The 25,108-nt window shown below is 43.8% G+C and overlaps 1 protein-coding gene across 2 annotated transcripts in view; it reads right to left on the reverse strand.

Annotated features, from left to right (window-relative positions):
• LOC137255616 (sodium- and chloride-dependent glycine transporter 1-like) overlaps nucleotides 1-24,508 on the reverse strand; it is an 88,179-nt gene extending 63,671 nt beyond the window's left edge. Inside the window, exon 1 of one of the 2 annotated variants that reach the window (XM_067793065.1) lies at nucleotides 24,336-24,508. The gene's annotated coding sequence lies outside the window, so the exon portion shown is untranslated. Of the gene's footprint in view, nucleotides 1-18,972; nucleotides 19,047-24,335 lie in introns of those variants that run through there. The other variant, XM_067793064.1, reaches the window with a different exon arrangement.
• Nucleotides 24,509-25,108: the final 600 nt, after the last annotated feature.

Here is a 25,108-nt window from a genome sequence, read left to right on the forward strand (position 1 = left end):
CTCATTTTGACGTCACCAGTCGCTCTATAGAGATTCCAAAGTCTGGATATCACGCTAACAGACTTGTGAAAAGTTGTTGCAACCTGTCCTAATGAGCTTCCACCATTAACCATGCCAGTTGCCTCCCATTTCTGTGCCAAAGTTAAGTACTGTCTCGCCATGTTAACAATGTTTTTAACCGTTGTGTTTGACAGTGCACATACACGTCACGTGTAAATCTAAGTGCATGTAACTTTAGGAGCATGTAGTGCACATGCATGGAAAGCATTATGGTGAGTTTGAGTGAACTGCTCTTCACGAAAACGACAATACACGACGCTGAAGTTAGTAAACAGAAATATTGAATTGCCCAAAGAAACATACGTTCCCTTAAATTTTTCCATGAGTATATGTATTCACATCGGCCTCTTTTCCATCTTTACGACACAATTAAATAATCAGTACTTGTTGGCACCCGTGGCGAGCCACCTCCTCGTGGTGGGTGCTGGGTAACGCTAAGAGCTCGCCAACACCCCCGTAGTGGACCCGGGGGGATATTTGGTCCACCAACCCGTTTGCCGTGGGTTGCGGCCCGTGTCGGCGGAGGAGGGGATCCTGGTGTTTGAGGGCAATAGGAGCTTGCAACCGTGTTCCTGTTGCTCAATACCCCACTTTGGCCCTGACTTCGCCTAGACGGGTGGTCGAATGGGCCCGGTTCGACCAATCGGCTGGTCTTGCCAAGCCCTGTGCATGGAATCTATGTATATTTATCATTGCACAAGTATAATTTGAAATTGATGTAATTTTGGTCTTGGCTTTATTTTTATAAACATGTTTGATTTGAATTCTGACGTTCAAAACTTTGCCTAGAGTCTTATGCCCAGAAGGCGATGGCTCATGGGCCAATCTGGTGGAATCAATTATTCATAATTCTTCTGCTTGAGTATATCATCCGGGTATCCTTGGTGCTGCAGGCTGGAGGCCCGTTTGCTTTAGCATTGTCCTTGTGATACTCCGTGGTGGGTGGGGAGCTCGGATGATGAAACCTAAATAACTCACCATGGCTTACGAAACCCCCACTAAAAAGAGCAAACGTCCTCTTGAAAATGACCCTGTTGATGACCTCAGACCGTCTAAACACATTGACTACTGGCCACGTTTTTTTGTCATTGAGACCAAAGATAATGCACCTTTAAAGTTAAACCCTTTTGCAGTGTCTAAAAGTATCCAAGGCATTGCCGGTGATGTAAAGAACATTAGAAAATTACGTTCTGGTGCACTGTTGATCGAGTGCGCCAAAAGGCAACAGTCAACGAACCTTTTGAACACTGACACTTTCGTTGGCACTCCGGTTACTGTCACGGCCCACAAAACACTGAACACGAGCAAGGGAATCGTACGTGATCGAGATTGCTTACTGGCAGACATGTCTGAACTGTATATCGCTTCCGAAATGAAAGATCAGGGTGTATTATATGTCAAACGTTTCACAACCCGTAAAAACAACACAACTATTCAAACTAATACCTATCTGTTTTCTTTCTCATCACCTACTGCTCCAACATCACTTAAAGCTGGATACTGTAATATCAGTGTGGATAAGTACATTCCGAATCCCCTTCGGTGTTTCAAATGCCAAAAGTTCGGCCACGGTGTCAATACTTGCACATTGTCTGTTGTGTGTGCTCACTGCAGTGAAAAGACACACACAACAGATGATTGTGACAGTAACGTCAAAAAATGCACTAACTGCTCAGGCGACCACTTCTCATCTCTAGATGGGACGGCCATTAAAGTTGTGAAGGAAGCCAAGTTCTTGGGTCTTATCTTTGATTCACATTTAACGTTTTGACCACATATTAAGTCACTTAAAACTAAATGCCTGAAAGCACTTGACTTGTTGAAAGTGGTTTCAAATTCAAAATGGGGAGGAGATCAAGCTACCCTTCTCCATCAGTAGTATATACAATGACAGTTCTGGACCACTTTCAAGAAATGTCTCTACAAAGCCTTATTTAGTAAATAAGGCTTTGGTTGGGCCATTAGCTCTTGCTACTATTACCCCTACTACTTAACGTGTGTTGGAGGTAACACTGTGCCATACGGTACGATCAATAATTCTTCTCTTACAAACCCCCTACCCGGCCCATCCCTCAAGTAGTATAAGTTAGGTTCGTCGGCTTTCATATCCACTTTATCTATGTTGTAAGTTTTGACTGACCATATAGGATCGGTGGCTCGCTTACGGCTATCACCCTCGTGTTCCCCCGGCTGGTATAGATACATTACCCCTACTACTTAACGTATGTGCCTATGTCATGTTTATATCGATGAAACAGTTTAACGTGAACCGCCTACGATCTCTTTGGTGTTCATAATAAAGGCTTGCTGGGCTTTTTGTATCCCCTGTTCTATGTACTTTTTTTTCTCATCCTCGCTGATAGCAGACTTACGAGACTTGGATCGAATATCTTGTTTCATTCCGTTATATTTTTTGAGTTCAGAGAGGATTGAACGAAACTCCTCTTCTGAGATCTTACTGTCAGAGAGTGCCGTGGAAATACGCTCACTCACTGTGTTCAGCTTTGCTTCGGCCAGAACCCTGATCTCGTCGTGTTTCAATGCCTTACGATTAAGTCTGCGTGATACTAACTTAAGCGCCAATCCTGCCAAACCTGCCACCCCTGCCGTTATTTCAATACCTAGCACTATAGGTGCGGCCACGATGGTAGCTAATAATCCAACACCTGCCGCCCCTAGTCCCATGCTGGTTGCCATAAGGGTAGTGTCAGCCCCGTCCACGATATTGAAAGCTCTATTGTACTTTTTACATAGAGCTTTCCGCGTGTCACGGTCTTGTTCTAGTTGACGTTTCACATCACATAACTGCCTCAAGCGGAACCCATCTACGGTTTCCAGCGTCTTCGCTACTTCCTCTATGACTGGGTACAGACCCATCCTATGATATATATTTTGAAAGATATTTTAATTGGGTTTCAGTTAAAAATCTATCAATGAATTTGAAGTCTCCAAGTTCTAGACTACTAGTCAGGGCAATAGGTGAGAGGCTAATAGACTTTTCTGTTGTAATAAAAACTCCAAGGAGGCTTATTAAGTGGTTTATAGGACCCGTGGTATCCCGTTGTATAACAATACGACAATATTCGCCTTTGTGTACGCTAAACCAGTGTATTGACACCCCGGGTAAAATTTGGTGTACTATTTGGGGGTCTCCATTGTCTGAATACTCAAAGAAGACTTCTATGATGAGTGTGAAAGGGGGGAATATTATTTCAGGATTACTAAATGTTAATTTATTTTCGAATGAAGACGTTATCCTATTTTTGTAAGTTCTTATTAATCCCCTCTCCGGAATGAAATCCCCGGGCCAGATACCGTTGTTCCTAATCTTAGAGATACGCCCCAATTCGGTTAATGTGATATAAGGTGAGGCGAGTGTTAAGTTGATCAGCCATTTGGGCTCTTTTAAATCTGATAACGACATTCGTCTGTACACGTTGTCTTTGAATTGCAGGATGTATAATTCATCTTCCTCACCAGGCTGATCGAATCCCTCCGTATCTCCTAAGTCGTTAAGCGTAGTGTTGGGATGATGACTGGTCATTATTATACTATTACGATATAATTTCCAACTGGTTTTCTGATAATAATTCAGGGGTGAACTTCATACCCATGAAGTGTATGTTGTCAGGCAGGAAGATATTGGTTAGTGATATCTTGTTTTCCACGATCACGTTGACCCCCTGCAGACTGGTGTTGGAGCCGACACCCACCCGCACGTAAACGTTGCAAACTTGATACTGGTGTCGTTTCACCCACCCGAGTTTGATCCCCTTCACGATCTCGACATCATTCCCCGATGGTTCCCCTAGGTAGACTTTGATGATCAGTGTTGAGTTTGCCGGTAGATCCTCTAGTATAGTGACCACACCTTCGAATTCAGACACCAACTGCAAATTCACGTTTTGTATGGCTGGTTTACTCGATAGCATGTGGGCTGCTATAGTGTTGACTGGGCTGACGACTACGCTACGTCTCTGAGTTGGGACGTAAGCCACGAGCAGGGTTCCATTGTTCACGACTTTGTTTAGGTGGTTGTCTTTGTTATCCGTGAACACGTAAGGGGAGACGAGTCTAATATTGAGAAACCAGTCGTTATCGGGTAACAACACCCACTTGTCATCTTCGGTGAAGACGAGCATATATGGCTTGTTTCGGGCAACGGTAGTGCTCTCAACATCGTCTAAGTCGAACAGTTTACCCCCGAACGATGGGTATATTATCCAATTATTACCGGTGTTGACAAGGGTGTACTTAGTGTTGACTGTTGCTCTTGTGGTATCTACTATATCACTTAGGGTTCCACCGGAGGGGATTTCAACGCGTTTGTAAATGTTGTTTTTTAGTTGCAAGGCGTACGATTTACCATCTACTCCGGGAGCGTCGAAACCGCGCGTGTCTCCAAGGTCGGAGAGCCCGATATTGACACATTTTTTCACTCCGGGACCTTGGGCGCTGGTCATTTTACATGAAGCGTTAAGCTGAGGTATCCTATATTTACAGGATTATGATTTATATCTAACACCGATATTGTCAGCTCAGGTATGTTGCCCTGGGTTAATCTCTTATACTGCCGTGGTGAAAACGACTCGGTTCTACCGTCGTTGTATTTCTCAGTTTTCACCGGCACTGCTCTCAGTATAGTGGAAGGGTGACCTCCTTGAATGTTGTACGTTGTGCTCACCTGACCGAGATGAATATACAGCTCTCGGTACGATACTAGGTCGGGTAACTTCGTGCCTGTGACGGTTGTTGTTGGTTTTATCTCGTCAGGAGACATACCGAGTATCCTCGCTAACTGTCGGCCGAGCCTCAAGGGGTTTCTTCCGTTGTTGATTAACACCACTGTACCGTTTGAGTCGTTCATCTTGAGTTCGGCTCCCAGGGGTTTGAAGACCTCGTCGTTTAGAGAGCACACGCTGTAGTAGCCGTCAGTTATCTGGCTGCGAGTTCCACTGACGAACAGCTTATTGTTGCTGATGTTGATGTTAGTCCATTGCGGTAGGTAGGTGATATCGCAGAGTGCGACTTCGAGTTGACCTGACGTGTTATCGATCGCGTGCGTCAGCTGAACGGCCTCACCGCTCGTTATTCCTGGAAGTGTTATGTACATATTACATATATACTTATTATATAATAGTTTTAAAATGTATTCCCCTGGTGTGTTTTACCCTAAACTGGACGTAGATTTCTCCACCATGAAGATCGTGGTTGCTCCTGGGTTGTATTTCAATGCCAAGTTTATAGATATGCCTGATAAGTATTGACCGACACTCGGCGTGGACCGCTGAGTCAGTCTGTGTTCAAGTTCCACAAGTACTACCAGGTCAGACGTATCCTTAAAGAGATCAGCGCCCCCCTCCCACAGGACAAAGCGTGGGACGCAACAAACAACCCGTACGATAGACAGGCCTACGAACGTATTTGCAACGAATTCGAAATAAACCCGAAGACGGATTGGCGTTTGCCGGGGCCGAACCACGGGTTGGGTATTCCTTACAGTGATGGGTTCGCGGCAAAAGCATTTAACCAATATATACTATCACACTTTATGAAACGAAAAATGTTTAGTTCGGATAGTTTTTTCCATATAATACAGGATCTTGTTCATAAACCTGCCAAATATGGGCCACAACCAGTGAAAGATGCTAGTGATGATTTAGTGAGACGAGGTATACTTAAGCAGGGCTATGCTTTGTCAAGTAATGAATGGAGGGATGATCGTATGGACTTTAAAGGTGGTGTTGCTTTCAAAATCCAGAAAGTGGAGCAGTCAACCGCAGACGGGTGGAAAATGTTCATGCTGGACACGTCGAAAGGGTTTACTCATGCCGGGGTAGTCAGGTTGAACGACTCGATTCGAACGTACGTGTGGGCGCTGTTGGGCGCGCAGTCGCAAACGCGTTCCAACATCATCGGTAAGGGAACTGCTTACGACGCTCAGAAACAGTTCGTTGTCAACGTTGAGGATGCTATCAATTCTCCAGTTGATCTCCCGCGGGCCATCGAACGCTACCAAAACGTGTTAGAATACGCCAGGTCGAAAGTCGACTACGTGTTCGCCGTGGGGCTGTACATGGCTCCGAATGATATGCAACTGAGAGTAAAAAAAGTGGTGGGTTATAACAACAAAATAGTCATAGCCACGGCGGATCAAAAGTTGGGTATCAACCCCGATATTAACACCCCCTATATCCCACACATCCCACCACGTGAAACGGGTATAGTTGCGCCGCCCCCGGAGCCTAAAGTTCAACCAGCACCACAGGAGGTGACCCCCCATATTCAGGCCTCCTATCAGCAGCATATTGATAATAAAACGGCCCTGGTGGTTGGTGGAGTAACTTTGGGACTTATTTGGTTAAAGATTTCTTAGCCGCTACGTACACCAGACCCGCCACGGCGACGATGGCTGCCCACATGTTTTGACTGAGCCACATGGCAGTTTTAGCCAGAGCGCCCAACAACCACGAGACGATGCTACCCAGGATGCCGGGAAGGGCTTCGGCGGCTTTACCAGCCAGTTTAGCTAGGCCTTCCCCGAGTTTTTTTATCCAGTCTTTAACACCCCCACCGCCACTTGGAGTTCCGCTGCCGCCAGGTGTGGGGGTTCCTCCCACCAGTGACACCACCAGGGTTGATATGATGAAACCCAATGCAGTCAGAATGCTGGCGATGGTGATCCCTTGCTCCCGGAACAATATCCGAATCCTGTCTGCTAACGTGGTGTCTCGGTGGAGGACTTGATTGATGGTTTCCCGTATACGGCTGACCTGGGATCGAAGCTTTTCTTTGAAGGAGGATGCTGTCTCCAGCCAGACCTTCTTTTCCTCTTCCAAATCACGCATTCGTTTCTCGATGGGGGCTTCCCGAGCCTCGTCCTCAGTTTCACCGAGTTTTTTCCTTTCATAAGCGATGTGGTCGTCTATCTCACTCATTTTGGCCGTGCTTTTCCAGAGATGACCACGAATGGTTTGCATTAACAGGTTCAACCCCCGCAGTTCCCGAAAGGTACTTTTGAGCCCCGGGAAGGGCTCGTTCTCGTAGTCGGCCAACACCTTTTTAATATCATAAGTCATGTTTTGATCCGATGGGGCGTCCCTGATGCCTTCCAGACTTTGAACTAACTCAAGAGGAATCTTAGGTCGCGCGCCACCGTAATCTCTGAAGCCTAGTTTATCGCGGATAAAGTCAATCCCATATCGATTTTTCAGTGTTGATAAGGCAAGCGGTTCTCTCTGGCTTTTTGTCATGAGATCAGTATCCAGGTGAGACTTCAAACGCAGCGCGCCATCGATGATGGTAAAATCGGAATAGTACCTTCCCGGCGCCTTGATGTTGTCTTTCTTTTCAACTTTGTTGTAATAATCGTCGACTACGCCCTTAATGAGTTCGGCCCTTTGCTTCGATAATGAGGTCTCAACTGCGTCGACAGCCGGCTGTAGGCCCGTACTGAATGAGGTCTCCTGGTCATCATCGAATGCCTGGGCACTATCGCCCGACATCTCCGTCATATCTATGTCTTCATCCATTAGTATTAAAAATATATTTCTTTTATATAACAATGTACGGTAGAAAATTAGATCCTTTCAGAAGATTGAGAGAGCCATTAGGAGCCAGAGCCGTGCGCCAGTCGGTTACTATCACCAACAATCCCAGCAAGATAGACCAGAATCAAACTCTGCTGGTTAGATTTCCAAACCTTGGTGAGAATGACCTCATTGTACCAGGCACTGTTCGACTGGCGTTCAATATCACGTTGACCTCCGACAACGACAAACGCGAGCTAGTGCGGAACGTGGAGAACGAGTCAATGATGTGTACCAGGGTATCAGCAAATCAACCCGGACGCGCATAGGGTATGTCTTCACGCCAGACCAGCAAGACAAGCTATCGGACGGTGAAAAGGCCATCGCTCGAGCATACGGGAATCGATTCTGCGTGCCGCTCGACTTCGAGTTGCTCACGGGACACGCGCCGTTTTACCAGGCCGCGCTGGGTGATAGGCTCGAATACGAGCTCACGTTTAACGACTATAGCAAAGTAGTGCGTACGCCAAACGGTGATGAGGCCAGTTATGCCATAGACAACATCTCTCTGGAGTTCGACATGGTCACTAGCCCGGAGCTGGCCAGGCAGGTTCGAAGTCAGTACTCTGGGAAGATGGCTATCCTATACGATCGCGTACTGAGGCATAGATCAGTCGTGAGAGATAAGAGCGACACTGTGTGGAATATCAACCTGAACGTGCCGGCGCGATCGATGAAAGGTATCCTGGTCGTCCCCGTGGAGTATTACGATCCATTCCGGAGGGACAGCGAGAAGTTTTTCAACCCCGAGATTGAAAAGGTGGAAGTGACCATCGAGGGCGTACCCAACCAGCTGTTCAGTCATGGTATGAGACCCCACCAGCAGTGGGATGAGATAAAAAAGCTACCAGTGGGGGATTATATAACAAAGGACCTGGACCTCGGCTCCGTGCAGATCGGTGAATACCTGACCACCAAGTACGCCCTATGGTTGGATATGCGATCCACGGATGATGATAAACTGCACGGTAGCGGGCGCCGTATAGATAACGGCAGCGAAGGGATAACCATCCAGATTACTAAGAAGGCTCAACCCGCTGGTAAGTTGAAATTATATCTGTACGTTATTATGGACGCGCAACTTAATATAGACAATGGGAGATTTGTGCAAGCCATCTACTGATGGGGGGTACCCCCCCACACACCCCAACAATAAACAAGACCCCCACACCCCCGGGGGGTACCCACAACTACCCACTGACCCACACTGCGCCATAGTGTGCGGGCAGACTGGCTGTGGGAAGACCGTTTTCGTGTTGGATATGTTGGAGGGTTACTACAAGGATGTGTTCGATAACATCGTTATCATGTGCCCTACTCTGAGTATGAATAAAACGTACGCGCGACCTTGGGTGATGACGGACCCGGACGTACACAAAATCGACCCTGGAACACGCCTGCAGGACTGGTTGAAAGCTCTTCACGAGAAATTTAAAGGGGAACCGACGCTGTTCATACTGGACGACTGCAGCGCTAATCGCGAGATAACAAAAAAGAGAGACATGCTATCGTACCTGGCCTTCTCCGGCCGGCATGCAAATCACAGTGTCTGGGTGCTAACGCAGAAGTTCAACTCGGTGTTGAAAGACCTCAGGGAGCAGACGCGATGGGTGGCCTTATTTCACTGCAAGGATAGGGATTCGTTCGAGGAGTGTTTGAGAGAGAACGATGTGATGAGCAAATTAGAACGGGAACGGGTGAAGAAACAGCTCGCTGAAACTAAACACGCTAAGCTCGTGCTCAAGACCAACCAACCAGTAGCATATATAGTATGCTAAGCAAAGCTAAGCAAAGCTAAGCTAAAGCTAAGCAAATGCTAAGCATAGCTATGATATTTGAAGTATTTGTCGTGTGCAACTTAACCTTCATTTCTCTGTGTTTTGTCTGCATCGGGTATTATATAGTTAAAACTAAATCTTACTTGTTATATTATAAGATGGAGTGTGAGGAATTGCTCGAACAGTTGGGGGTCTCCCCCACGCCGCCGGCAGGCCCCACTGGGGGTGTGGGGGATTCCCCCAAGTGAGAGAAACTGGTGGCGTTGGCTGTTGGCGGCAAAGCCAAACATTACTTTGGAGACTACACCCCGGAAAAAATTCACAAAATGTCAGCCGAAGAAATCGATAAGCTGTACGCTAGATACGAGTCCCGGCTCGGAGCAGAAATGACAAAGACAATAGGATCGGCTATGACTCAGATATACACCGGTATTGTATCACACTTCCTTCCCATTCCACCAGAGCGCCGACTTTACCTGTGGGAGGACCTCGAGAAAGACCCTTTTATCGAACACGCCGTGAGCTCTATCAGCTGCGGGCTGTACCACAAATATGGTATGTTGTTGGCTCCAGTGACGGCGGCGATTATCACGGCAAAACATTGTCAATTTGAGAGAAAGAATAATAATAATAGTATAGATGGATGCTGCTCCCGAGGTGACGGAAGTGACACAGGAACCAGTGAGGGAAACCCCTCCCGAGGTGATACCCCCCACAGTGAGGGAAGTGACCCCTTCACAAACAGTAACCAGACAGAAGAATCCTAAGAGAGTAGCTGCCGGTAAAAAGCGGTGGTGTAACCAACATAAAGTGACCAACCCCCGACTGTTGTTGGCTGTAGGTGTAACTGCTGCCTTGGCTATCTCGTGGTTATACGTGGGGGTACCCTCCCACAGTGAGCCGCCACCCAACAGTGAGCCCCCCACCCCCACGGTAGACCCGCATATCATGTTATAATTTTAATATTTTATATCATATACATAATGTCTGAGGGGAAAACGTTCGTCAACGACGCATACCACGCCACAGTGGTCGCCAGTCTAGCCGTAGGGTACGCTAGGTTGACTAAAATGGTGCTTAAACAACCAACTATCAAGCTAGATTTCAACCTGCAGGATATGGGTATGCTCATAATGAACCTTGGTATGGCGATGGCCACAAAAGACATCCTAGTAAAACAAGGAATAATACCTGATAATATAATGAAATAAATATAGGGATGGCCACGATAGCTATGATGGTCGGTGGGGCGTTAGTGAATGCCCTGGCATTTTCCGGGAGTAATTTCCTCTTCTCGAAACTACGAGATGGGGCTGAAATACAGGAAGAAAGGAAGCGGCACGATCTCGCTACTGAGAAATTACAAAGGGCACAGGCTGAGTACGCTAAAAAACGCCTCCAGAGGATCGATTTTATTAATGAACAACTCCAGCGTGAAAACCATGCCGTTCAAACATTCAACGATGTCGATGAAGCAATGAAAGAATACTACCTACTAACTGGTAAACAATTGGAACCGCTCAATAAACCCACACTCGCTCAGTACTACACACCATCCAAGGGACAAATGAATCGTGAACTGGGCTTCATAGTGTTGGGTATAGCAGCTACTGCATTGGTTGCGAAGCAATTAAATTAAAATACCTATATAAGTAAACATGAGACCCGCTCCATACCGATGCGAATACATACTTATGGGGAAGACCGAGGCCTGTGGTAGGAAATGCAGGAATCAGGGGTTCTGTTGTTTCCATATGGGAAGTCCTAACTACACGTGTTCTGTGTGTGGTATCGGGGTTAAAGGACATTACTGTCTATGTAAAGCTCACGGAGCGAACGTAGTCAGACATCAACTCATCTACGAGAATAAAAAAGGCTACATAAAAGAACGTAGGCGACTGCTAAAGATAGACTCCAATGCGTGAAACAGCCACTTAAGGGTTACCTCCCTTTACTGTGAACCAATTAGACATTGGTTCTCTTAGGTGTAAACACAATGACTACTGTACGCGAGCTCAAGCGGGTCGCAAAACAGAGAGGTGTGATCGGGTATTCTCGAATGCGGAAGTCAGCATTGTTGAGATTACTAGGTTTAGAAGCCCCTCCTTCAGTAAAACAATTAAAAGCTCAAGCAAAACAGCTTGGATACACGGGTTATTCAAACCTGGGGAGAGCCGGGTTAACAGCATTGTTATCACATGCCCCCGTAGCACGTCCCACTGTAAAACAACTGAAAGCCGAGGCACACGATTTGGGTTTAGGTGGGTATTCCCGTATGAGAAAACCACAACTTTTAGAATTATTACGACAGAATAGAGCTATTGATGTGCAGTTCGTGCGCACTGAGCGCGCTGTAGGCAACTATTTGAGAGGTTGGCGCATGGACGTTGATAGAAACATAGACATTACAGATATCAAGCCTCTGGTAGCTGATAAGGTCAACCAGGAACTAAATAACCTAGGAAGTATCAAGTTTCAGATCACAGTGAAAATGTCGCTCGATAAGCAGGTTGGGAGTACCACTGAATATGTTCAGCCTTACTTCCGAGGTCAACAAGAGGTCGTCACACATACAGAGACCATTGATACATCAATCGATACCAGTTTTCAGCAGATACGAGAATACCTAGAACGCTACACACACTTGGGGTCCGGGTGGGCTGTAGATAAAATCGATAATGTCTATCTAGACATAGCTAACTACGTGCCGTTCAGAGGCGGGTCATACCTAGCCTTGCCTCCCTACTATAGGAACAAACATGCCATAGTAAACGTTAAGAATAGAGGAAACGATTGCCTGAGGTTAGCTATCAGGTCAGCCTTATTTCCAGCTGGCACTCATTCAGATAGGCTTTCTAGCTATCCCCAAGACGATGGGCTCAACTGGGATGGTATAGATGAACCCACCCCCATATCCCAGATCACTAAAGTAGAAAAACAGAATAATCTGGCTATAAATGTCTTTGGGCACGAAGGTAACACAACAATAGTACACAGGGTCAGCCCGGTGAAGGATCGCCAAGTTATCAATATATTCATGATCCAACGAGGTGAAATGTATCACTACACGTGGATAAAACATCTCAGCCGGTTGTTGCACGACCAGTCGAAACACGATGGGGAAAAACACTTTTGTGTACGATGCCTACACGGTTTCAGTCGAGCTGATTTATTAGAATCCCACCGGGATGATTGTCAAGGTGTGGGGCAGACGGCCATACGAGTCGACATGCCTAAGGAAGGTGATAATATCCTAAAATTCAGTAACCACAAGAACCAAAGGCTTAGGTTCATTGACTCGTTTCAGTTCCTCCTGTCGTCACTCGACAGTCTGGTCAAGGCCAACAATACCTTCCCTATCACCGATCGATACACAGACGCCGAGACTAGACCCCTGCTCATGAGGAAGGGTGTGTACCCCTATGAGTACATGGATAGTTGGGTCAAGTTCACCGAGACCAGACTACCCCCTATTGACTGCTTTTATAGCAAGCTGAATGAGGCGTCCGTCTCACGAGATGATTACTCGCACGCGACTAACGTATGGAATAAACTGGGTTGTAAGAACCTGGGTGATTATCACGACCTGTACTTGAGGACAGATGTACTGCTGTTAGCCGACGTGTTTGAAACGTTTAGGCGGACGTGTTTCAAGCAGTATAAACTCGACCCCGCATGGTATTACACCAGCCCAGGTCTGTCGTGGGACGCCTTGCTTAAAAAGACCGGAGTTAATTTGGAATTGCTCACAGATTACGACATGCACCTATTCATTGAGAAAGGCTTGCGAGGTGGGATTTCTATGGCATCCAAACGATACGCGAAAGCAAATAATCAATACGTGAAAGGTTACGATCCTAACAAGCCAACCAATCACATTCTCTACCTCGACGCAAACAACCTGTACGGCTGGGTCATGAGCCAGTATCTACCTATAGGGGGATTCGAATGGGTACCCCACGTTGATGTTATGGGGGTTGCACCAGATTCGAACAAAGGGTATATCCTCGAGGTTGACTTAGAGTATACCAAGGAATTACACACATCACACAACAGCTACCCCCTGGCCCCCGAACGTATGAGGGTTAACCCAGACTGGATGTCTGAGTACCAACATAACTTGTTAGGTGGGCGTGTGACAGACGTTGAAAAACTCGTGCCTAACTTAATGAATAAGACCAAGTACATCGTTCACTATCGCAACCTACAGCTGTACCTGTCGTTGGGTATGAGGCTGACCAAAATACACAGGGTGCTCATGTTCGACCAGAGCCCATGGATGGAGCCCTACATCAGAACGAACACAGACCTACGAAAAAAAGCCACCAGTGATTTTGAGAAAAATCTCTACAAGCTCATGAACAACTCGGTGTTTGGTAGGACTATGGAGAACCTGAGGAAACGCGTGACCGTGAAGCTGGTTCGGTCGAGTGAGGAAGACAAGCTCAGGAGATTGATAGCCAGTCCGGCATTCAACCGTAGTAAGATATTCACAGACAACCTGGTTGCCCTACACATGAAGAAAAGCCACATAAAATTCAACCGGCCTGTTTACGTGGGATGAGCATCCTCGATTTATCCAAACACCTGATGTACAACTTTTACTACAACGAGCTCAAGAAACAGTACGGTGCCAGGTGTGAAGTGCTGTACACTGACACGGATTCCCTGCTGATGGAGATTCGAACCGAGGACGTGTACGAGGACATGAAAAAACACCTCGATTTATACGACACCAGCGACTACCCTAAGACCCATGCCATACACAGTACGGTAAATAAAAAGGTCCTAGGTAAAATGAAGGACGAGTGTGCTGGCACGCCCATAGCCGAGTACATAGGTTTGAGACCTAAGCTGTACTCCATACTGAAAGCCGACAATAGTGAGATCCGGAAGGCTAAGGGGGTTAAGAAGTATGTGGTGAAACAACACATCAAACACGCCAGATTCAAGGAAGCCCTGTTCAAGACCCGTACCTTTAGACATAAAATGAACACACTTAGAAGTGATGGACATAAGATATACGGACTGACTATAAACAAGACGTCCCTGTCGCCTATGGACACGAAACGTTGGATAGCTATTGATGGGATAAACACATACGCGTATGGACATGAAAAAATTTGAGGCTATTTACTACAGCCCGCGTGGGTACTGGAAAGGAGCTAGCGCAGTAGATAAGCTAGCTAAAATAGCGCGAGTACCCCCGGAGGAAGCCAAAGCGTGGCTTGAAAAACAAGCCCTGTGGCAGATCTATTTGCCGGCACCACGCTACGTGCCTAGAAGGAGGTTCGGTATTAACATACCTAATAGCGTTCACCAGGCAGACCTACTGTTCCTACCCCACGACAAGAGGTACAAGTATGCCTTAACCGTAGTGGACGTAGCCAGTCGTTACAAGGAAGCCGAACCCTTGACCACGAAAGATTCGGCCCAGGTAGCCAGAGGATTCGAACGCATATACAAACGCAGTCCGCTGACGTGGCCAACAGAGCTGCAAGTTGACCCCGGACGGGAGTTCATGGGTGCCGTGTCACAACTGCTAGCCAAACACGATACAAAGGTCAGGCGTGGCACGGCCGGAGCCCATCGCAGCCAAGCCATAGTTGAAAGATTTAATAGGACTTTGGCTGAGCGCTTGTTCGGCTATCAGTATGCTAGGGAGATGGCCACCCCTGGAAAACGATCGACTGAATGGGTCACGAGGTTACCCAAGGTGGTGTCGGCAATCAACCATGAAGTCACCCGTCTCACCGGTAAGAAACCGGCAGACGCTATCAAACTAAAATCAATAGTTGCAGAGTCGGCCGCTCCATTGCGTGGGAAGGAGAAACAGATACCAGATAGGGCCCTAGTGAGGTATCTATACCAGCCGGGGGAACACGAGGGTGATAGCCGTAAGCGGGTCACCGATCCTATATGGTCAGTCAAAACTTACAACATAGATAAAGTGGATATGAAAGCCGACGAACCTAACTTATACTACTTGAGGGATGGGCCGGGTAGGGGTTTTGTAAGAGAAGAATTATTGATCGTACCGTACGGCACAGTGTTACCTCCAACACACGTTAAGTAGTAGGGGTAATAGTAGCAAGAGCTAATGGCCCAACCAAAGCCTTATTTAGTAAATAAGGCTTTGTAGAGACATTTCTTGAAAGTGGTCCAGAACTGTCATTGTATATACTACTCCATCTATATCGATCTCTCGTGCGTTCAAAACTTGACTATGGCTCCATTGTCTATGGTGGAACCTGCAAAAGCAACTTAAAACTATTAGATTCAGTCCATCATCAAGGTCTTGGCTCGTTCAGACCTTCACCTGTTGACAGCCTGTATGTCGAGGCTGATGAACCATCTCTTGAGCAGCGACGTATAAAATTAGCTTTACAGTATGTAACAAAACTATATTCAAATGAGTCAAACCCTGCATATAACTGTGTCTTCAATCCTCTGTATGAGGATTTATACAATAAAAAATCTTCTCTTGTTCCACCTCTTGGATTAAGAATAAAACCACTTGTTTCTGCTGTCAGCATTGAGCTGGAAAACATAGCTCCTTCCCGTCTTCTCCTCCTTGGCAGTTGGTTAGGCCACAAGTTGACCTAACATTAACGACTTTTAAAAAATCATGAATGAATGAATTACAGTATAAACAAGAATATAATCAACTGACACATAAATATAGCAATTATAAATCCTTATTTACAGATGGGTCCAAGGACGGTGGCGCTGTGGCTTGTGCCACTGTCATTGGATCCACAACAATATCTTCTAGATTACCAGATAACAGTTCTATTTTTACAGCAGAAGCTAACGCCATACTAACAGCTCTTAAATATATTCCAAGACATCCTAAACATAAACAATATATAATCTATTCAGACTCTCTTTCTTGCCTTCAGGCTATTAAAATATATCTTGTAAACATCCACTTTTAATTGAATTATTGAATTGTATAATAATCTTGCCACTGGCCAATACGACCTCGTCTTTTGTTGGTTACCCAGCCACGTAGGTATTTCCGGTAACGCAATGGCCGATCTTGCTGCCAAGGCAGCACTCAACAAATCTGTGACACCACTTCTTGTTCCATACTCTGATTATAAAGCTAGCATTAGAACTTACGTCCGTGATCTGATGCAGAAGAAGTGGGACACCCAAGTAGGTATAAATAAATTACATGAAATAAAACCCTATATTGGTTACACTTACTTGGGTTGTGAGTCCAGATTTGAAGAAGTTATTTTAAGACGATGTCGTATTGGCCATACTAGATATACTCATGTGCACCTTTTGAAAGGTGAGGATCCTCCGTTTTGTATCCCTTGTGATGAGAGAACCACGGTCAAGCATATCCTGCTTGACTGTGTTGAATTCTCCATCACAAGGGATAAGTATTTTACAGTTAAAACAATGAAGGATCTTTTTACTAGCGTTAATTCATATTTAATTATTGGTTTTTTAAGAGAGATTGATTTTTTGGTGGAATTTGAATGTTATGTTGTGTAAATAGATGTATTTTAATGATTGGTAGTTTGGATTAGTAACTTGAATTGTTGATGGATGTACCCTCAAAGGGGGTTGAAGTATTGTAAAATTATTGTCCTCCTGAGAGGGTACGTAAGTCCACAAACATTCACAGTAAATCTAAGTCTACCAGGATTTTAATCGTAGTATTCATGTTCTTTTAATTTCGACTAACTTTTCGTACAATCGCCAGCAGCTGAAGGGATGGTGTAAATCCAACTAGGGTCTATGTAGGTAGCAAAGGTACTGTAAGTCCCCATGGTTCCTAGTGTGGTGATCTACCTTCTGTTGTTGGCGATCTATAGTCTGTTTTTATATTGTATTGTCTAAATAGTGCTATTAGTTTTAACTTTCCATGCTAGTTTTAATTGAAATTGTGATATTTTAGTTGTTTTACTGTCCTTCGTTTGACGGGTTTTCAAGATGTATATATGCTCTTTTTCATTGTTGAATGTTCTCGTCACGATATGGCTGAGATATTGCCGATGTGACGTTAAATATTAACTCACTCACTCAGTCAGTACTTGTTTGTGAGACTAGACAGTTTCCTGTCATATCCAAGACCTGCCAGGGAAATCAGGCATGATTAGCACTAATTAGCCTCGTCGCAGCAATCAGGCAGTCAGCGAGGGGTGGCCAGGTGTTGGGCAGTGGAACGGCTCCAGGGCTTAATGAGTTAAGAAGCTCAGAATATAGAGGTCAATATCTCCAGATTGGCCCAAGAGCCACCACCTTCTGGCATCAGACTCCAGGCAAACATACATGACTACATGACATACATAACATGAATTTAGAATGTTAACTTTCGTTATCAAAGATTCACAGCAATTAAAGTACATACTTTCCAGAATGTCGTCCATGCACAGGGCATAGCATGACCAGCCGACTGGTTGAACCGGGCCCATTCAACCACCCGTCTTGGTGAAGGCAGGGCCAAAGTGGTGTATTGAGCAACAGGAACACAGTTTCAGGGCCCTATTGCCCTCAATCACCAGGATCCCATCCTCCACCGACACAGGGTCGCAACCCACGGCAAACGGGTTGGTGGACCAAATACCAACGGTCCACACCCGGTCCACAACGGGGGTGAACGGCTCTCAGCGTTACCAAGCACCCACCACGTGGAGGTGGTCGTTCACGGGCGCCGTGTATCTAATGGTGCACTCCTTATACAAATCAGATTTAAGGCCCTGATTCATGCTTCTTGATCAGTGTGAGTGAGTGAGTGAGTGAGATAATACTTAAGGTCACATCGCCTAAATCCCAGCCATATAGTGATGAAAACAATTTATACAATATAGATGAAAACACTTCGAAGAGTAAACCCTAGCATTGACAGACGCTAAAAATACTAGACTATCACTGATATGAATTTAAAACTAAAACAAAATACTAAAGCAGATAATAATTTATATCATCTGTGTTAGATGTATTTGACATGCATTGCAGACTGTTCAGTGCCATATGTTCTTGGTTTGTAGCATATAACATACACGGATAAAACACATGCCTTATAAAAAGACTTCAAGCGAATCCCGACAAGTGTGAATCAGGTGCACTGTTGACTTGCCGCTGACAAGTGTGCCTTTCGTCGGTGGGTCTGGGTGACCTCGTCTTTCTTCAAGTGTTCGTGTCATGTTATGCTTTGCTCGTTATGCATAACAGGTTATTGATCATTCAGGACGTGAAGTAGTTTGTTTTTGTTAACAGGTGAATGTTAGAATTATTTTCAGTATCGCTGAATTCAACATTGTCAAGTTGCAAAAACATTCATTTTAGTGCTTCACTGCCCTATGTTTGTATGACTAAGTCTTCAATGAACATCAGAGACACGCTACATACTTTTCATTTGATGTGTATGTCTTTTACAGCAATGTTGAATGAAAAGAGAAGCATTAAGAACAAATAAAGGAGCTCATGAAAAGATTGAAAAATCGCATGAACGGTTTTCAATTGATTTTGTTGTTGTTGCTAAGCCTGTTTTGAAACAAGATTGTAATGGCTGTACATGTACTTACAAATCGCAGTTGCGTCCTTGGCACAGATCTTCATCTCCCAAGCCACCGCGGGCGACTGCAACATTTATATTCTTACCACGGATATATAGATTTCACAATTTTCCCCGTATACTATATCATGACGCAATTTGCTGGTAGAATGCAATGAATAATCAGCAAACAACCTGTCCTATCTTCGCTTTATTATTCACCAGTAAATATACTTAACAATAGATCTAGACAATACATAAACACGTCACAATTTGATTCTGGACTCAATAAAGTCCAGAAACTCTCAGCACTGTGGCGACTCTCTCACAAGGGATTTGGCAAAACTAAACATGCAGCTGTTATGTACATGTGCTAAGGATGAAAAAAATTAAAAAAAACTTTTTCAAAAACACAAAATTTAAACTCGCTCGCCCATGGGCATGCCCATCGGCGAACAGTGGCCAATGGGCAGGCCCATGGGCGAGAGTGTTTACTTTCGTCCAGAATAAATGTTTTGGATGTTCTAAATGAATGAAAAAAATGTTAGTAAGTATCATGACACAAGTTCCAGCTTGTTGTGGCTTGACTCTGCTAACTGACAGCGATTTTAAAAAATCTCGCCCTTGGGTAAAAAACATATTCGCCCATGGATGAGAATAATTACTTTCACTGAAAATATGTTTTTTCCATGCTTTGCAGTTTTTAAATAGGTGAACGTGTATTTATTAGTGTCGTGACACGAAATTAAACTTACTGTGACTTAATTCGGCTAATTTAGAGTGCTTTTTCAAAAAGTCTCGCCCATGGGCGAAAAACATTTGGCGAAGAATACTTTGAGAATACTCAAAATACATCTTTTTCCATGCTTTGGGGGTTGTGAATGGATGAAAGTAGGTCCGTGAGTATCAAGAGACAAATTTCAACTCATTTTGACTTAATTCCGTTAATTTAGAGCGATTTAACAAAATCTCACCCATGGGCGAAAAACATTTGGCCCATAGACGAGTATATTTCATTTTACCCCAAATACATCTTTTCCAATATTTTGGAGGATGTAAATGAATGAAAGTACATTTATGAGTATCATGACAGAAATTTCGACTCATTTTGAGTTAATTCCTCTAAATGAGAACGATTTTTAAAACTCTCGCCTTTGGGAAAATGACATTTTGGCCCCTGGGCGAAAATATTTGCCTTCACTCAAACTACATCTTTTCCTGTGTTTTGAAGGTTGTAAATGAATGAGGATATTTTTATGAGTATCATGGCACAAAATTCATCTCATTTTGACTTAATTCTGCTAATTGAGATCGATTTTTTAAAAAAATCTCGCCCATGGGCGAAAAACATTTGGTCCATGGGCAAGAATATTTCCTTTTCACTCCAAATACATCTTTTCCAATGTTTTGGAGGATGTAAATGAATGAAAGTGCCATTATGAGTATCATGACACAAAATTCAACTGATTTTGACTTAATTTTGCGAATTAAGGGCGATTTTTTTAAAATATGCCAGAATAATTACCTTCACTTAAAATGAATCTTTTCCTGTGTTTTGGAAGTTGTAAATGAATGAGGATATAGTTATGAGTATCATGGCACAAAATACATCTCAGTTTGACTTAATTCTGCTAAATGAGACAGATTTTCAAAAAAATCTCGCCCATGGGGCGAAAAACATTTGGCCCATGAGCGAGAATATTTCCTTTTCACTCCAAATACATGCTTTTTTTGAGGATGTAAATTCAACTCACTTTACTGAATTCCGCTAATGTGTAACAAGTACAAGAACTTGGACTTCCAGTTAAATTTTCTTACTTTTTTTTAATTGTCTTGGAGGTTGTAAATTTATGAATGAAAGTGTTTATAAGTATCATGACAAAAAAAAATGAAATCACTCCGGTCTTAATTCGACTAATCTCGGTCGTGGACGAAAATATTTTCGTTGGCTTGTTTTCTTTATTTTGCAAACATATGGTTTAAAAATAGATAAAAATTCTAATGACAATTCAGTTTAATTTAGTGAGTTTAGTTTTATGTCGCACTCAGTAATATCCCAGCAATATGGAGGCGGTTTGTAAATAATCAAGTTTGGACCAGACAATCCAGTGATCAACAGCATGAGCATCGACCTGCACAATTGGGAACTGATGACATGTGTCAACCAAGTCAGCGAGCCTGACCACCCGATCCCGTTAGTATTCTCCTGGGGTATTCTCCTATTTGTCAGACCAGAAATAATCTACAACTGGGATAGGTCACTCGCTTGTTTTCTTTACCATTTGTACTAATTAGGATGCGCCTCGTCATGCTCCAATGCACACAGTAACCTGGTTCGTTTCCATCTCAACTTCGGCTGCGTTTAACAGTACTTCAGCCAGTTTACTGTATCAGTCGAAATCTTACAATGAATGAATGAATGAATGAAGAGAAAGAAGTATATGTGGATGAATGAAATAATAAAAGAAAGAGGTGCATATGTGAATGAATGCAAGAATAAATGATACACCACGGCCATCCCTTCCAAACCATGCTAAAGAACGCAAAACTATCGTTAGATCACATGTGTTAACATCAGCTCATTGTTGTCTCCTTGGTCAGACATAACAATTTTCAGACAGGCTAAACAAACTATCTGGTTGACTGCACAGCTGCCTGTTGACGTAGCATACCCACATTACCTACTTTTCCTGCGTAACCTTCATCTACATCACCATCCTTAATGTGTTGAGCAGAGAGCACAGGAGGCAGTGTAGCTGTAACCACTGAACCGTGGCGTCCCTCTGCTCCCAAGTTGGGGGTGTCCTTTTCTACCTCTTCCATTAATCTTTAAAACATCTAACAAGCTCAACGCATGCAACATTTTACTAAAATGTTAGGTTATACATAATCGTAAGAGTATATTTATGTGTTATTCTTATGTGTTATTATTTTATGATACATATGTGTATGACATGCTGGACAGGTAAAGGGCATTTTGTGTTAATTTACCATTCCCATTTTCATAATGCATAAAAAGACACTCATTAATCTATCACAGAAGTTAAATCAGCTGATATTAGATGCTATCTGCCCCAGTTGCAATACCATGACCTTGCGCCAAGACAGAATTCAAGTCATTGAATGAAAATGCTTCATTTTATTCCTCACCATTTTCAGAAGGAAAACTAATTTTCATTCATATTTAACGTCACATCGGCAAGGTTTCAACCAAATCATTACAAGATGATTACACTAAGAGCATAAAAATGTATCTTCAATGATCACTAAAACCACATACGAGTTGTACAGATTTGGACTAGCATGTATCATAAACAATACTACAAAAGGGAATAATGCAATATAAAAGCAAACTTTGAATTAAATGTCAATATTAGGTGTTGTAGACACGGGTATTGAGGGGAGAATCCGCTGTTTGGGTTTTTCTTTATACTCAAGCACCGCTCACCTCACCGTGATTACCCGTTGCTACGCACATGGTCTATGTTTGGATTTCAAAGTTTTGCAGACGTTGGGTTCATCCTATCACGGTGACTGAGAACGTTCGCGCAGGCATGACGTCAATTGTGTAATTTATGCAATATGTGGACCCCTAAACAGTCCCATGTCATTCTCATCTCAGTCATCAGAGACAGTATCTCCTCTCCATGGAAAGCGTTCTATGCTCATGACTCTACTGGTTCTGTTGGCTGTTAACATTGAAGGTAGAAAAGGGAAGCAGTTCACTGTGATATCATTGGGGAAGTCATTCCTGTCTATTGAAAGCTACATATCATGAGGAAGGTGTGGTTGGCAAACTGGTACAGTTTGAAGTTTTTTTACGATTTTCATGATGGCATAAATTATCCAAATACCACAACCTCCTTCAACCGTTTCGAAGACAACGACTGCCCATCTTACCCAGATGGGGACCAGAAGCTTACACCCAATTCTGCAAAATTTCGGATAAATGCATTGTTGGGTCTGGAGACTGACTGACCGAGTTTAGGATCCTCTGTGTCATCTGGACCTAGGAGGTGATGTGTTCATAAAATGCAAATCGTGGAATAATGTACTGAACATCCACATTAGGAAGTACGATGTGTATGCCAGTGGTACAGTTTATCCTACTCGTTGTGATATCGTGCTTGAAACACTGTTAGAAATATCCGGTGCATTTATACAGTTGATGGAAACTGTCAGGGAAGAAAGAAATCGAGCCTATGTGAAGATGAATGCCACTTTCGGGCCAAACAGGGGTGTGGATCCACGAAAGTGTGCAAAAAATGAGCAACTGGGAGTCATACCTACTGCTTAGGGTACCTTCTTGTCCATTCAAGAATGGCCGAAACTGTGAACTCATCTTGACTGCATTCAAAGTCAAACATGCATTTGCTTGTTTGCAAAAGTCAAGTCATATGTCATGTGTTGCCAGCAGTATTTATATTTATTTCAGTGGTGGATCATTTGATCCATGTTATGTAGGATAAGAGTGTGTGAGTGAGAGATTTAATATTTAACGTCACATTTACAATATTTCATATCGTGACGGGAACAGTTAACACTGAAATAGAGTATCTGTATAATGTAACAACCTGTCGACAAAGGACAATAAAACAACTAGAATATCACATTTAGATCTACAACTAGTGTGAAAAGGTAAAACTGTCACTATTTGGACAATACAGTATGAAAACAGGCTATAGATCGCCAACAACTGAAACTGTGAGGTGAAGTTTGATCACCAGGCTAAGGACCATGGGAACCTACAGTACTTTTGCTACTTGCATGAACCCGAGTTGGCATTACACCACCCCTTCAGCTGCTAAAGACTGTAAGGAGCGTTAGCCAAAATTAAAAAAACAACAATGCTACGTTTAAAAAACCTGGTGAGTTTACACAGACTTGAAAATTTTGGGACTTACGTACCCTCTCAGGAGGACAATAATCTCACAATGTTTCAACCCCCTTTACGGGTACAGCAGTTTGTGATTATTGATGCATTAATCAAATGAAATATGAAAGTACATGCAACATACATTTGAGAAAAAAAGGAAAAGGACATGAAAAGAAAGCTCGCATATCACTATAATTTTGTGGGTTTCAGGTATGTACATGCCATGAAGCCATTACTCTGTTGTAAGTATAAAATATTATGGAATGATAGCTATAGATATATGATAATATTCAGCTGAATACAGTCATTCAATATTGGAAGAAAGAGTGTGCATATCGATATATCTTCATGACCAGTTATTCAATGCCGTTCTTGTGTAAACACGAAGGACTGATGTTTGATGCCTCCATGTATATGTAAAATCACATTGAAGTACCAATGTTCTAATTGAAGAGGTCCATTTAGTGTCTCCGTTATCATCTGCTATTAGATGATACAATTAACAATGACTAACCTACCTGTATTTCAGACAGTGTCAAAGGCTCTGTGTTCACTGTACACACACTGGCCACAGCTATTTCACACTATGTCCTGTTGAGAACTGTCGCTGGGTTCTCTGATGAATGAACTGTCGTATACTGTTAAGTAGGTTGGGATATGTCCTGCTCTGAGCAAGCAATCCCTCTATATTGTCATTGGTTGAAAGAGCACATGCTAGTATGCTGATGGGGTATTACCTTGCACGCGGCAATGTGCACTCAAGCATGCACACTCCCTGGCGGACCCGAGACATAATGTGTCCACAGCTCCCCATTGCTTGTCATAAGAGACGACTAAATTGGGCAACCTGTTTGCCATGGGTTGCGTCCCATGTCGGTGGAGGACGGGAGTCTGGTGGTTAAGGGCATTTGGGCTTTTAACTGCTTTCCGTTTGCCCAACACACCACTTTGGTCCCTACTTCACCTAGACGAGTGGTTGAATTGGCCCGATTCAACCAATCGACTGATCATGCCAATCCCTGTGCATGGATTATATATATGTCATTGCACAAATTTTATTTGTCTTTCGGTCTTGGCTGAAATATTCATCGACTTTTATGGTTTTGGAATGTATGTGAAGTTCAGAATTTCGCCTAGAGTGTTATGCCCTGAGGGCGGTGGCTCATGGGCCAATCTGGTGGATTAATTCTTTATAATTCTTGTACTGGAGTATATCATCCGGGTATCCTTGGTGTTGCTAGCTGGAGGCCCGCTTGCTTTAGCATTGCCCTTGTGATACTCCGTGGTGGGT

Source organism: Haliotis asinina, chromosome 11, assembly GCF_037392515.1.
Source record: "Haliotis asinina isolate JCU_RB_2024 chromosome 11, JCU_Hal_asi_v2, whole genome shotgun sequence".
NCBI classification, from domain to species: domain Eukaryota; kingdom Metazoa; phylum Mollusca; class Gastropoda; order Lepetellida; family Haliotidae; genus Haliotis; species Haliotis asinina.